Source organism: Euleptes europaea, chromosome 4 (genome assembly GCF_029931775.1).
Source record: "Euleptes europaea isolate rEulEur1 chromosome 4, rEulEur1.hap1, whole genome shotgun sequence".
Classification (NCBI taxonomy): Eukaryota; Metazoa; Chordata; class Lepidosauria; order Squamata; family Sphaerodactylidae; genus Euleptes; species Euleptes europaea.
Genome location: NC_079315.1, coordinates 52,833,308 through 52,849,231, shown reverse-complemented (window position 1 = coordinate 52,849,231; position 15,924 = coordinate 52,833,308). Strand labels below are relative to the sequence as shown.

General features: G+C 39.1%; 1 protein-coding gene across 1 annotated transcript in view; it reads left to right on the top strand.

The window, feature by feature from the left end:
- The window catches only part of LOC130476109 (guanine nucleotide-binding protein G(q) subunit alpha), a 126,904-nt gene that overhangs the window by 53,121 nt on the left and 57,859 nt on the right, over positions 1–15,924 (top strand). The gene's annotated exons all lie outside the window — the stretch shown is intronic.

Below are 15,924 nucleotides of genomic sequence, written 5' to 3'. Positions count from 1 at the left end.
TTTTTAACTCCCTGCTTTTCCCAGTTTTTAAAAAAATTTTTACTGCAAACATGGAGGTTCCTCAGCCCTATGTGGCCCCATTGTGCAGATTTTCTGACCCACACCCTGGGAGAACATTGAATGTTAGCTATATGATGCCTTATGTCAGTTCTTGGCAAATGACACAGAACCAGTCTTTGGGGTTTGAATTGGCAGCAAGTCTGTTAGATGTGGATGTGATGTACTATTAATATGCAGTTTTCTGGAGTGAGAGAAACACTCCTGGATAAAGGAATGGATTTTTCAGTATCTCCTTCTTAAAAATACCTTTTTTCTGTAGGAAGTAAAAGGATGACTACTGAACGTGCCTCTTGAACAAGGTTATGTTGAGAAACATTACTTTTGTGTGTTCAAGTCAGCAGCTATTTGAGGTTTCTGGTCTTGTGCCAGGTTTATGCTTGTTCATTGATAACTTGAACTTATATAAAGGTAAGCCAGATGCAGGAAAGGTTTGGAGGCAAAGTTTTGACTCGATTGCACTTCTAAGTATGCCATATTTAATAAAAAAATTCTAATAGGAGTTATCTGTCACTTAAAGTATTTTGTATTTTGGATGAATACTATTGGTGCTATATTCCAGTTACATATTTTTATTCTATTTTTTAATTTGAAAGGCATCTTCTGAAGACTTCTGTTACTCATGTAGTAAGGAACATTATTCAACACTTCAGTGTGTGTTTGATTAGAGACCTCCACTTTGTATGTATGTGGTGTTTATGTATTAAGTGATCGTTTTATTAAGCAGGGTACATTTGTCAGCTGGAAAAAGTTATAAATACACCTGCTGTCAACTAAACTAAAACTGTGGCATACTGTTCAGAAGGTGTTGCTTTGGTGGAAGCCAGAGCTCATATCACAGCCCTTGTGAATGGGGTGTCTGGGGTTTTAATTTGGGCTGTTTGGATTTATGCAGGTAGAGTATCATTGACTTCAGTGGAACTACAAGTGAATGAAGTCCTTGCCATGTGAAAAGCAGTTGAAATAATTTCAGGCGTCATTTGTCACTTTGTGGAGTGCTGTTTTGTATGCAAGAGGAAACTGTATGGCCACCTTAATACCCTTCTTCCATACTACCAGCAGATATATTTTTGTTATTTGTAACTGCATAGAGAAGATTACAGAAAACATGCTGGGGGTGCCACATGGCCTGACTTTAAAGTGTTGATGTATATGAAATGTGTGGGAGTACTCTCAGATCCACACATGAGGTTCATTAGTGTTGATGGACTGTTAGTATGCACTAACATATTCAAAAATGCCATTGCCATCATGGAAATCATAGCAGTCATTCACAGCACATCTGTGGAGGCATCAGCATGCCTCCTCAATATGACATGGCCATAGGGGTGAAGATGGCATAGCAGTGTACACACAGTCATTGCTGGGTGTATGAACCCAGCCTTCATTTCCAAAATCATGCTGTAAATTCTGATTCTCTATGCTGTGAAACGTGAAAGACAATGGTCAGTATGATCAATCAGATAAAAAGCTGGGCCTAATGGTATAAACAAGTGTGCTGTTTCTAAAGCTATTCTGTGATATGTAAAAATGTAGATGATGCTAAAGCAGTCTGAAGGTTAAATTCAGTATGGGATAAATAAATGGGATGATAAGATAATCTTAAAAACAGTTTCAGTTCAGAAGCCAGGGCAGCCTGGAAAGACAGTTGAGTGTAAGAGTCTGCTGAGATATTGGATAGTATTGATGGATTTAATAGGGTGACATGAGTGATAATATTAAATGTATAGGGGAATATTGTTATCCAGGGATGTACATATTGTCTTGAACTCTGTAGGCAGTAGTAGTTAACCTTTAAATACTATCATAAAAGCAACTTGGCTCCGAAACAACTACTTTTGATTAAAATCCATCTTTCTCCCCAATAGTTTCAGTTTGCATTGAGAGCTCCAAATATGTTGCTTTGCAGTATTATGAAATATTTGCATAATTCCTTCCCTGGGATTAACTTTCTACTGTAACAAGTTCTGGTGTGATTGATCAATGTTAATTATATTGGTATAAATTCTGAAAATCAGGTGCTAAGAAGACAGTATTGGACCGATGATATTTTGTGTTTCTCCATACTGTGTCCAAACTTGAAAGATAGATGAACTGTCTCCTGAATGCAAATCAGTAGTCCACTTGTCCAGCAACTGAGTTCTTCAGTAGAAAATGGTCAGCTGCTATATCATCAGAAAGGACCCATTCCTTTTTGTTTTCCTGCACTTTTTTTTTTGGCTCTGAGCTGTGCTTGAAACATTTATAGAATATGTCACTGAGCTTCTTTTGGTCATTATATTGATAAATATTTAAAGGGCAATGTGGACCTATCTTTGGAAACCAGTGAACTGCCTGTTTGCTGCAACCTGTTTCCAAGAAAATTCTTGTAGTTGTATAGGTTTGCTGTCCATGCTGTCTATAGATCAAATAGCCTTATGAATGCTTTCACACGCATTCTGATAATGATTCACCATGTCCTGAAAAATCTTCAAGAAATGGCTTCCAACAGGATGTGCTTAAGTCCACATCCTACTGCCATGGGCATAGACTATTTTTATGAGACCATTTAATCACAACCATATCAGTTGGAAGCCACTGCCCTTTAAATATTTATCAATATAATTTTATAGATTCTTCTCTTAACTCCTTCCACTCCCAGGGCATCATCTTTTTTTGATTTCTTTGGAAGTGTGGCTGTATACAGCTTGCTTGGTTGGCAAGGAGAGCAGAGGAAACATTGCATTTGAACAAATTGCTGTTCCAGTTGTATCATTTGCAATAAGTTCCATGAACATATAGATATTTCACCTTTTCATTTTTTGAGGTGGCATGTTCATTTTACTGCATGGTCTGTTTCTGATACAGTATTTACACTTGGATAAATACAGTAGCAGAAATTATGCAAGACTCCTTCAAGGATCACTTGAGTAGAAATCTGTGGAATATTAAATAAGCTTTAACAGCTTTTCACACCTGCAGGGCTTGTTTTGTAATTGTTCAGACTGCACTCTGGATAACCCATAACTTTGCAAAAGAGTTTGTTTCCAGTCTGCCCTGTGTTGTTTTTAAAACAGTTATTCAGAGTGGGGATCTTGGTATATACCTTTTAAAACAATGTCTGTCAAATATTTGCAGATCCATGAAGAAAGAAAGAAAATCCCTGTGTATCACTTGTTAAGATACTTGAAATATTCAAGACTCTTGTTTCCTTTGGTCCTGCCACATTTCCTTTCTCTTCTCAACTATGTTCACGTCAAAGTAATCAGTTAGTTTACATGGAATTGAAACATTTTAATTTACAGTAGAGATCTTGTTGTTTATCTTCCATAGTCATTTATAAATAAATAAATGAAACTGTTGTTTCCATTGGCTAGCCTTTTTTATCACTGCATCACATTGGCTGCTCATATTTAACTTACAGTCCACCCATACCCCAAGATCCTGTTCACACCACAGTGCTACCCATAAGTGTATCCCCCATCCAGTATGTGTGATCTTCATTTTTGTTACCCATATGTTACCCAGGGCATTTTGGTCATCTTCTGGGGATGAAGTAGGGGTCACTGGGGGTGAGGGGGAGGGAATTGTGAATTTCCTGAATTGTGCAGGGGGTTGGACTAGATAACCTTGGTGGTCCCTGCCAACACTATGATTCTGTGATTCTATGCAGAACTCTGTGCTTATCCTTGTCAAATTGCATCTTGTTCGTATCTGCCCACTTTTCCACTGTGTTCAGATCTCGTTGAATTCTATCTCCCGGTGTGTTCGGTGCTCCTCCCAATTTGGTGTCATCTGCAAATTTAATGAGTTGTCCCTCCACACCCTCATTCAGATTTATTAAACTATTGAAAAATACTGGGCCCAGAACCAAACCCTGTGGTACCCCACTGGACACCTTTCTCCATTCAGATGAAAAGCCATTGACAACTACTCTTTGAGTACGGTTTTCCAACCAGTTCCCTATCCACCTAACTATCCTAAAGTCCAGTCCACAGTCATCTAGTTTACCCATCAGAACATCATGGGGAACCCTGTCAGAAGCCTTACTGAAATCCAGGTAAACAAGATCAACCGCATTCCCTCGATCTAGTAAGCTTGCCACTTGATCAAAGAAGGAAACAAGGTTAGTCTGGCAGGACCTGTTGGGGGCAAATCCTTGCTGACTTCCTCACCAAGTTGTCCTTCACATGCTCGCAGATTGATCTCTTTAATATTTGCTCCAGTAACGTTTCTGGGATAGAGGTCAAACTGACTGGCCTTTAGTTTCCTGCGTCATCTCTCCTCCCTTTTTTGAAAATAGGGATAACATTCGCCCTCCTCCAGTCTTAATGATACTCTGTGATTCAGAATTGTGCATGGTGATCACAAGACAACAAATAAAACTGAAGCAACTGTTCATGTAGGTGCTTTCTTCAAATCAATCTGTAGACGGTGTGGACCACGTTTTCCAGTATTCTCAGGAAATTCACAGCTTTAATCTAGAAACTTTTTGTGTGGTTGCTGTCAAAATAGTAACAAGGGAAACAGAAGAGATCCTGTTTAGAGTGCATCTCAGGTAGGAATTAAATCAGTCTTAAAAGAAACATTGTTTGCTGTGAAATGTAGGACAACAGTGCAAAGCATTTTAACAACAGGATAGCAGTTGAATTGGAAGAACTGTGGTGAATTTCCTGTCTGATTTCCATGTAGAAAACTATTTGTTAAATTTGGGTGTTTGAATTTCAGAGGTGCCAGACCATCTTTGGCTGTTTCCCATCTTGCCAGCTGAATTGTTAATGCAGCTAGGAGTACCAAGAATGTTTATGCCCATCATAAACCAAACACTCTGAAATATATTTTGGTCTTATAAAGTCAATGCATAAACTTGGAAGTAAATCTAGGTCAACTCTTTGGTTTCTGTATTTTTACTAGATTAATTTCTGTTTCTATGTAACAAGCATGGTTAGTCAAACACAATAAAGTGGAGGGAAACATTAGGTTTTGGGTGGGTTCACATGATGATAATTTAAATGATAGCCAGATGTGATATTCCTGTTGTCTCTGTTTGCCTTCAGTCATCTATGCTAGAAAACTATTGTTGTTGTTATAGCTGTTATTATTATTAATACCACAATAATTGTTTTCAGTTATAGTCTGCTTTTTGCATTGAGACTTATGATGACAGTTAAATAAATGTATAAGCCTAGAACTAGACTTTATTCCAAAGTCTTGTTTGCTGATATAACAGGGATGTTTGGATGAGGGAAAATAAGTAGGTGAAAGTAGGTGCTTAACACCTCCTGTATTCACCAGTCTCCTCTCACAGATGCCCTTCTCCTCCCAATCCAGCACTGTCTTTTTCTGTCTCAGCTGGATTTTCTTCTGGTTTCAGGGTAGCTGGGGGTGGGGATAAAGTGAATGGTTTGTGGAGGAGGGAATTTCAGGGGGAGCATTTGACAAGCAGGGGAGGGGGTTATGGGAGTGTCATGATCCCAAATTAGCATTATAAGAGAAAGGTGGGGTTGACAAACGTGTTTCCTTCAGAATATCTAGTTCTACCCAAGTCTTCTGTCTGTACCCAGCTAACCTGTATTCTCATGGAGTGTGAGAGCTAGAATTAACAGATAACGTGCTACTAAAACATTAAAATATGTTTTTGAATGTGTAGGTTAAAGGTAAAGAGGATTGCAAATGAGAAAAGGACCCAGCTGTAAATTTAAGGCATACATTTAAATGTGTAGAGTGTAATGAACAGTAAATATCATTTAGTCACATCTGGTAAACTTGCTTTGTTAGGTGAGTTTAAAAAATTTGTTCTTTAATAAGGTATAATTAATTTTTCAGTAGGAATCCTTATCCATGTCTGTTGAAGTTTTTAAAATATCTCAGAGTGGTCTTGGCAAAGATTTGGAAATTTTGTAAATTACTCGTTTACCTATTCACTCTTTTATCTGATCTAATGCAACCTTTCATTTGGTAGAAGTAGTAGTAGAGAATGAAGACCAGAAGAGAAATAGAACTGTGAATCAGTTTGACTACATGCTGGCAGTCTTTGAAGCTACAATTGCATTGTTTAGAAGAAAGAGCACATATATAAATACTAGGGCTGTGACATAAAGCCACAAAGTTCTCCCCTTTTGAAAGGCAGGAATACAGACAGACTTCAGATGGCAAAGATAAATTTGTCCTGTTTCTTCAGAGGGTTTCTTACCAACAGATCCATCACATGATATCATAAAGCCACTCATATGTTTTCCAAGTTATGCTATGTATGTATGTATTACCGTATATACTCGCGTATAGGCCGAGTTTTTCAGCCCAAAAAAAAGGGCTGAAAAATCCCAACTCGGCCTATACGCGGGTCAATACGATAGGTGGAGGGAGGGGGAAACTTGCTGCCACCGCCGCCTCCAGCGTGCCTTCCCCCGGGCCAGGGGCGGCCTGCTGGGCCTCCTGCGCGCCCAGGGGCCCGCGGTCGGGGCCCCCGCCTTCAGCGCGCCTTCCCCCGGGCCAGGAGCGGCCTGCTGGGCCTCCGCACCGGGGGGGGGCTGCCGCCGCCTCCAGCGCGCCTTCCCCCGGGCCAGGAGCGGCCTGCGCAGCCTCCTGCACGCCGGGGGGGGGGGCGCTGCCGCCAGCTGATCGCCACCTCTCCCGGTAAGTAGGGGGTTCAGGGGCTCTTCCCCGTCCCCCCCAGGGTGGCACTGGGGTCGTGGTGGGGTGGGAGGGCCCGGGAGGCCTGGCGGGAGGGCGACCCGGGGGTTGTATAAGCCGACCCTCGGCTTATACTCGGGTGCCTAATTTCCCCCCATTTTTGGGGTGAAATTAGGCACCTCGGCTTATAAGCGGATCGGCTTATACGCGAGTATATACGGTACTCTCTTTTCACTCCATTGTTTACCACTGATATCCAACCTTTTTTTTTTTGCATTGTATCTGCACTCTGTATCATATCTAATACGCTGCGCTTATTCAGATTTCTGTAGTTCTAGAACATGGCTTATTAGCCATCTCATCGTATTGATTGTATCGATCGATTTACAATATAATCCACTTTGAATCTCAGTGAGAAGGGTGGACTATAAGGACAGAAAATAAAATGTGAGAGCTTGCAAGGCACTAACTGCTTTGATGTGTGCACAGTAACTTGTATGTGTAAAGGCAAAGGCTTCAGTCACAATGCAAGTTCAACCAAAGTTAAGCACGTCCCATTGATCTCAGTGAGAGTATTTTGGCATTGTGCCTTAGGTGCAGAGTATATAGGATACTTACTTCATGGCTTGTGGAGAGTCACATTTGCAATTACCTTCAACCAAAAGAGCTACATGACTACAGTATTCTATGTGCGATCCTCCCAAACCACATATACAGTAAGATAAAAGTATTAATATTAAATGTTGAACCATAAGCCCTTCTGTATCTGGGATGAGGGGAAGGGCTTGCAGGTCAGACTTCCGACACAAAACACTGCAAACTTGTAAGTTCTCCAAACTCTTTATTAGACTTGATGTTAAAAGATAAATGTTTCCCTATATTAAAAGCACCCTTCAAATTGAATTCTAATATTGCAAGAAACTGAGTGGTGAGAACTTCTCTCTATACTTAAAAAAAAATTCTTTAAAAAAAAAAGAATAAGAAAGGGAAAAAATCTCAAAATCCAGCAACCAAATAGAATTAAAGAAGAAAAGGGGGGAAAGTATATAGTAGAGACAAAAATAGAACACTAGTGGCAGATCTATACATATTTTTCATAAAAGGTTTAACAATATCTAAAAATAAATCCATACTCAGTTGTCGTCTGTATGCCATGAGTTGAAATATTGATAAAATTCTAAGGTCCTCAGTCCATTGATTTACCGGAGGTGGGCATTTATCTCTCCAGTGTTGTAATACATTTTAGCTGTAGTAAGGGTACGGAGGGTCCATTTTCATTGACCATTTGTTAGCCTTCAAGAGATGTGCAGATAGTTTAAAAGTACATAAGCATCCTCAAAAATTAATGAACATTGTACAAAACTGATACGAGTGAAAACCTTTTCCCAGAAAAAATGAATCACTGGACATGCCCAAAGCATATGTATAAGGAATGCATCCTGTGAGTTACAATGCCAACAGTATATCCTAAATGTAATTTTTTGCTGAATAAGTTGCAACAAGATCAACAGAGACAGCAGAACCTCTCTCTCTACTAACTGGGAACCACCTGCCAACCACAAACCCCACTGGGCAATAACTTTGCCTGCTTTCATGAAAAATGGGGCAGATGCCCCATTGGGGATGTTGCTCTGAACAGCCACAGGTGGCTCCTGAGCAACTGAGTATCACTGATGTAGTTAGTAGTGTTACTAGAGAAGAAGAAGAGTTGGTTTTTATATGCTGACTCTCTACCTTTTAAGGAGAATCAAACTAGCTCACAATCACCTTCCCTTCCTCTCCCCACAACAGGCACCTTGTGAGGTAGGTGGGGCTGAGAGAGTTCTGAGAGAATTGTGACAAGCCCAAGGTCACCCAGCTAGCTTCATGTGGAGGAGTGGGGAAACCAAACCAGTTCACCAGATTAGAGTCCGCCTCTCATGTAGAGAAGTGGGGAATCAAACCCGTTTCTCCAGATTAGAGTCCACCGCTCTTAACCACTATACCACTGTGGCTCTCCAGAGGGAAGCTATGGCTGCATTGTTTTTATGTAATTGCACTACAGTGAACTGAATGATATGTGAACTGAAATTTGCAAAGAGGAATGGTAAAAGGCTGTTTTCCCATGTCTGAATTTGGCAGCTCCACACGTCATATCAAATTTTGAATATACGTGAGTTGTTTGTTTAAGCTCAATTCTCTGATATAGACTCTTTGTGCTTACATTTGGGCTGCATCCCTTGGCAGTCTTCTCCCTTCTTGGTTTTATACTCCTTGGGCCCATACAGTATTCTTCCATCTTCCTTCCTTTCTTGAGAGTTCTGCAGTTCATATTGTGCACCTTGGAACTACTTGCTTGGATTCCTTCAGTCTAGTTCAAATGTCAAGGAACAAGAGAGTTGCTTCACCTGGCATCCATTTTGAGAGAACGTGCAAGCATCCTCCCTCTTCCTGAGGACTGCTGCTGGTCCATCAGTGGCCCAGAAGAACTGAGGGCAGCATTGACCTGAACAAGTCTGGGATGGGATGAGATACAAGCAGTATTGGGAAACAAATGTAGGGCTGGGCATTTGACCTGTCAGAAAGGTTTAATCAATTGATTAGTCAAAATTTGGTTACATTTTGTGATATAATCGAACTTTATTAGAACTGCAATGACAATTTGATCATCAGTAGGTCTGATACTTATACTAATTACAAAAACATATTCTAAAATAATGCATTCATTACAATTGTAAAGTTAATTTCAGTATTGGCTAAGGTTTCTATAAATGTGAACAATTCACGAAAAAGGTTAAACTAACAGTTACAATTTTAAATGAAATTGGAATAGAAGTAAAACAAAGCCATATTTTTAAAGCCAGTTTTTAAAGGGTGTTGTGCTAATTAGGCAACAGGCGAGTTCTTCTAGACCAAAGCTTCTTAAACTGTGGGTTGTGACCCCATATGGGGTCATGTAACTAAATATGGGGGTCACAATTTTTTTAAATTTTTTTAAAAATAAATTTCTTTATTATTTATTATCAATAAATGTTTGATTTGTATGCCTATTTTAAATACCTATATACCCGTGGTGGTGTTAAAATTTCTTGGGCGAAAAGGGGTCACGAGTGGAAAAAGTTTAAGAAGCCCTGTTCTAGACTCAAGTCTAATCCCTCACAGAGGCTTTACACAGTGAACAGACACATTAAGTATCCCCTACATTTGATACAGTTACTAGGACCAAGCAAGTAATAAGTGATCTTGGTTACTGATTGCTCATCATGATATTCGTATTTGGAGATGCTTGGAGTTCTAGCACCTGGCCATTAGAAGATTTGCTAGTATGCCAGGTTTGTCCCTGATTGTAGTAAGGCTGGGAGGCAAGCTGTGGTCTACTAGGGTATTTGGGGTGTGTGTGTGTCTGCAACTCATTTAAGGCCAGAGTCCAAGACACTCTCTGTGTGTTAAGATAATGTGAAAACAGAGTCCTCTCACTGGGTAGGATTTAAATTTTTAGTATTTGTCAAGGAGAATTTCAAATTGTAAATTTGTTTATAGGTTTATAGGTTATGTTTATCCTGCAGTTTTTATTTGGTATATACCATGTTTTTTGGCAGTTGCTACATGAGTTTGGTTGTATACTGATCTTATTCGTTTTGTTTATTCCCTGTACCTGTTTTTGCTGGTCGTGGACTGTAATAAAGTTTTAATGTAATGAGGCCTCTCAGTTTTCCAGGAACAGGGGCTGGGACTCTGCCTGAAAGGAAGGAAACAGAATCAACTTTTCCTCTTTCAAATGGTGGGACTTCATAGAGCAGCAGCTGGTAGTGTTCACAGCTTCCAGATAGTAGTGTTCACAACCTCAGTGGAATAGCCTGAAAATGTGCTGATTAATTGCCAGGATCTCTTAGCCCTAGGAATGCTAATTGGCTGAGAAGCACCAAAGGGAGTTAGTGCCCTAATACAGTCATCATACTTACTTTAGACACATTGAACTGATTTTCACTCTATTTAAATCAAAATAGAAGTCCCCTGGTTGCTAAATTTTAAGAACTGTCAATTTTAAGGAAGCTAAAACAGAAAAAACCCTTCCTAGCATCACTTTTGGGATGAATAACTGAACCATTATAGTGTAACGCAGTGGGCTGAATTTATTGAAAGGCATATGGAATTCTTCCCAAACTATGCACATACAAAATCCAGTTCCTATAGTCACACTGGAAGAACGCAGTCACTACAAGTTTTTAATGCTGCTGGCCTTGATGTTTCATGTGATGTACAAGCCAGTCAGGTTTTGATACATTTGTACTAGGGCATTGTCTCCAGAACTAGCACAGCCAGTTGCTCGCAGAGGAATTAAGTTGCTCAGCAATCAATTAATATATATCTATATATGTTCTCATTATTCCACAAACTAGTTCAGGCTGAATGCTGAGATTTTTGCTGTGCCCTTCCAATTCAGGCTGTAAAATGCCTTTTAGAAGTCTCTAAATAAGAAAATCTCCTGCTCTGTATATTGGTATTTTTTCTGTAAGTTTTGCTTAGATGTTCCAACAGCCTTCAGTTTATCAGAGTAGTTGTTGTGAGTTGTTATTTGGTTACTTTACGAAAGAGGATTCTGATTTTCAAGATGGTCTACTGGCATGAGGTTCCTATCAGTGTAAATGTGAACACTACTCTGGTGCTTTAAAGAGCAGACTACAATATTTCATTCAGCAAATCAGAATCAGAAAATAGATTTGTTAGAAAATTTTCATGTTCCTCTTCAGTGCCACCATCTCAAGATATAAAATGCAGCTTCTCATGTAACCAGGGCCTTGGGGAACCCTGGTAAGGCTGCCTCTGAGCAGGTACAAAAGGCAGTGTCCAGTTACTTTAGCTCCCCCCATGCATGCATGTCCTTAGCGTGTATGAGCAGTCTTCAGCATGTAAGTAAGATGTGAGTCACAGTCTTCTCTCTTAAATTGTAAAGAAGCTTTATTAATAAAGATTAATCTAGTGGAAGATTAAAACAGTGGAAAACTGGGAAATGAGATGCCTCCTGCAAGGAAAGTAAATCTCATTAAAAAAAATTAAGCTGATTTTTTTTTTAATGGACTGTCAGGGTTTGAGTTTTTATATATAAAAATGCTAAAAATGCCACGTTCACAGTAAAAGCAGAAATGTTGGCAATGCTTTTCTCTTGTGGAACTAATTATTTCAGAGGCTAATGTAGGAGGAATCATTGCTAAAAGGGCAAAAAGAAATGCTTCTCATTTCTATCTTCATAATAGTTCTTATAATGGGCTCTACTCTGTTTCACCTGGCAAGGTGAACTACGCCTAGGCATTCTCGGGCTCTGCAGAGAATTCCAGAGAATTGATCTGCAATGGAAAAAGTTCAAGTAGAGCAGAGATGATCATTAAAAGACTATGTAGTAATATATGCTATTCTTTCACCCATTTCTTGTGATCGCCTTTTAATAACACAGACTGAAGGAGTTGTGTTATTGCAGTCTTCAAAGATCATTTCAGCTTTATGTTTTTGGGAAAGTTCTATCATCTATATCATTAGTGATTTTTACGAAGTGGTGTTAGATTATCCCTAGTACAGGTGCTGGGCTGCACCATTCCCTTCCAGGTATTCTGAATGCAGAGGTTATGATGTAGCACTACATCACTAAACACTATTCCCAGTTTGATTCAGTGTTGGCCTGCTTTCCAATTCTGGTGGTAGATTAGTCAATAGTACCCATGACACCTTTTTTAGCTGTTCTCTTTGATGGACTGGAGTTTCTAAATGATCCTTGAAGAATTCATGCAGCATTTGTGTGGAGCTAGGAGGCATCAGCTCTGTTAAAGTTAACTTTGCTAGGACCTCTATGTAGAAGCTGTCATAATAGTTCAGTTTAGTATTCCAGCACCATCAAGAACAGCCTAAGGGCATCTCATTACAGTAGCTCTGCAGTCTGAAAGGTGGCTGGACATTGTCCAGTTTGGGGTGAGGGCTGTGATCTCCATGGAGAAACCATTTGCTGAGATATAGTAGAACAGACCTTGGCCCTCAGCCTTTGGGGACAATTTCTTCTTTTGTTGGAACATTCTTTGGAGCTCCTTGCGATGATAAAGGGAAAGAAGCTATGCCAATATGAAGAAACTAGAGGTCTCAACTGGTTTAGGCTGTCATGTGGTGAACTCCTCCATTCATTTGCTCTTGCAGCAAAATAACAGACTGAGCTTGCACAGAGGCCATGCACAGCTTTCACCAGACATGCCCAAAGGATCTGGCTCATGCTGCAGTCGTCTTGTTTGTGGCTTCCTAGAGGCACCTGGTTGGCCACTGTGTGAACAGACTGCTGGACTTGATGGGCCTTGGTCTGATCCAGCAGGGCCTTTCTTATGTTCTTATGTACAGTTCTGTTGATGAGGAGGTGTGGAAGATCCCAAACTGATGACTGAAATAGGGCAGGTTGCCTCAGGGTACATCCTTCAGGATGCTGCACAAAATCCTTATTGTGACTACAGGATAAGCATATATGAACTAGGGTTCAGGCTGTCTTGGCTGCATTCAAGGAAAGAATCCAAAAAAGGGATTTCCAGAAGATTGTACAAAAAAAAAAAAAGGTGTCCCTTGGCTTGCGAAGAGATTTACCGAGTAGAAACCTTAATCTCCTGCTGCTTGTTTTCTTATGTCTGGTGCTCCCATAGCCGTGTGGGTTGAAGGACTTAATTAATGCTTTTTGTTTGACTGCATCTGATAACAAACCAACAAGCCAGCATAATCATAGAAACCCTTGTAGCTGAGGAGCCCTTGCCTTCCAGAGTTGGCCACCCTCTCCATGTGGTAAACAGTAAAGGAGACATCCCATTTCAACTTCCAGTAGTACATTTATAACCAGCTCTGTTGCAACTAGCTGTCCAGAGGCTGAACACCAAGCACTGAATGGCATGGGTTAGGTGTTCTTTACCAAATCAAGTGAGCTTAAGGTGTGTTTTGTTTTGTTTTGTTTTGTTGGTATTTCACTGCAGCAGTCTGCAGTCAGAAAGGATTAATACACCAAAGACAGAGGTTCTTGCTCTATAAGAAACAGATCTGCTGGAAGAGAAAATCCTCTCATAGTTTATAAAGTTCTTGTGTAGATTCTGAATTTGAATGCTTGTCAGTTCTTTTGAATGTTTAGCAAATGACCCTCCTAAAGTGCTTACTCTGAATAGTGGCTTTTCCTTTATCCGGTCTGGTGTGTGAGCTTGAGACACTTTAATGTTTCTTTTTTATTGTCCCAGAGAGCTTTGCAGTCCATATATTTCTTCTTATAACCTTTCTGCATGGTTGCTTCTTTTTAGCTTGTGATCAGAGCCATCCGCTAGATCAAATACTGATTTATTTTTTCCTGAGTGCAAAGTTAACACACAAGAATACACCCTAGTTCTCAACAAGATGGTCATTTTCTTTTCAGTTTCTCCCCTTTACCCCAACTTCAGGTTTTACTCTCTGCCAGAGTTTTCATAATTAAAGACAAACTGCAACTCACTGACTTAATTTGAAAGTTTAAATATAAGATCTTATAGAAAATATTAGAAAAGACAGGTGACCATTAAATGAATGCTGCTTTCACTTATAAAGTGAATAATATTTCAGTGATAACATGGGCATGGATTCCTTTCTTCACAAAGCTCAAACTCTTTACAAGACATTAAAGTATATCTATTAAAAATAGTCTTACATAAGCAAGAGCCTAATTTTGTGGTGAAGTTAATCACCAAGGATAATTGCATGAAGCACCACACCTAGCTGGCTTCTGTATATCACAAGTTAATCTCTGTAAAATAACACAGAGAAAAGGACTATTCTGCGAGCCCAAAAAGGAATATTCATATTTGGAATTCAGCCATGTTTATGACTTGGAGGCATTCCTGTACACTGTCAAAGTGTGAGTTTGTTTGTGATGACTTGAAAAACATATGGATCCAAAATAACTATTCATTGTGGCTACAAAAAGGTTATTGACCTCTATGTTGTATTAAAACTGCAGTTTGCCTCTATGAAAGGATATTAAGATTTAAAGTTCCTGTATTCTGAATTTAAAATAAGTATATCCAGTGATACAGTTTGAAGAAAATCTCTTTAAGTGTCTAATGAAGGACCTTAAATGTCAGTTCTTCTATACCGACAGTGGATATAGGGCTGTCTCATTCTCTTTCTCAACCTTTGGAGGATCCTCAAAGACAATAGAATATTTTTCAGGCATTTGCTCCTAGAGAAAATAATCACCCCATTCTAGTTAAAATTCAGACCTCCAAATTCAAACGTTTCTAAATTCTTACATGAAAACCATTTTTAACAATATGTGGAGCTAATCAGTGAGCTACTAAACATGTGATTCCCCCTCCCATTGATAGTTTGCTAATGTTTGCTGGCTATTAGTATTTTCTATTTGGCTTCTGTAACAAGAAACCTGTGGTGCTATAATAGACCTATATTAAGTCAGTATTGATATTATATTGAATACATATGAATGAAATAATCTTATATACGCTAATATTTTAAGAACTATACATCTCTATGCCATTAATATTATAACATCTAATTGATTTGAATATAAACCTTAATGCAATGGGAATGACATTTCTTTCTTAGCAAGAGGTTAATAGTGTGCTTTCTTTAAACGGTCACAACTGTTGTTCTGGAAAATAGTTGGGGTGTAGCTAGATACACATTTCTTAAGCATTGGTTCTTGCTTGCTAGTTATTAGCTTTATTTCTCATACAGCAATACGAACACTGCAGTATTCATGGAATTATTACAAGACAAAGCCTATTTGTCCTGAAAGAACCGTAGATCATGTTTATTATGTTCAGTATAGTTTAAACTGTTCTAGGAAATTATTGTTAAGGCACAGGTATTTCCCCCTTGTCATATTTTTGAAAGGTTCACCTCCACAGAAACAGCATTATTTTCTAATATAGTTTAGAAACTTATCTTGATAATAATAGTATTCCATTTTGTACAAATCAGTAAACTTGTACCAGTGTTTATTAAAGATTTCTATTCCCTTCCTGTGTTCACTTGAACATAATTTATTTTCATAATCTCATAGATTGTTTATTATTTTGTTACTTGCTGGCTTTTTTTCATCTTTCCAGTGTTTGGGACTAAAGATTTTGGCTTCTGTGGTCATGTATTCCAGTACTGTTCTGTATTGTGCAGTACCTTTAATATGAATCAATAAAAATATCACTTCTATCTGTATCACATATCCTATTATTTGCTTATTGATAGAGATTTTTAAGTACCCATGGGAGTTTGGAACAGGTC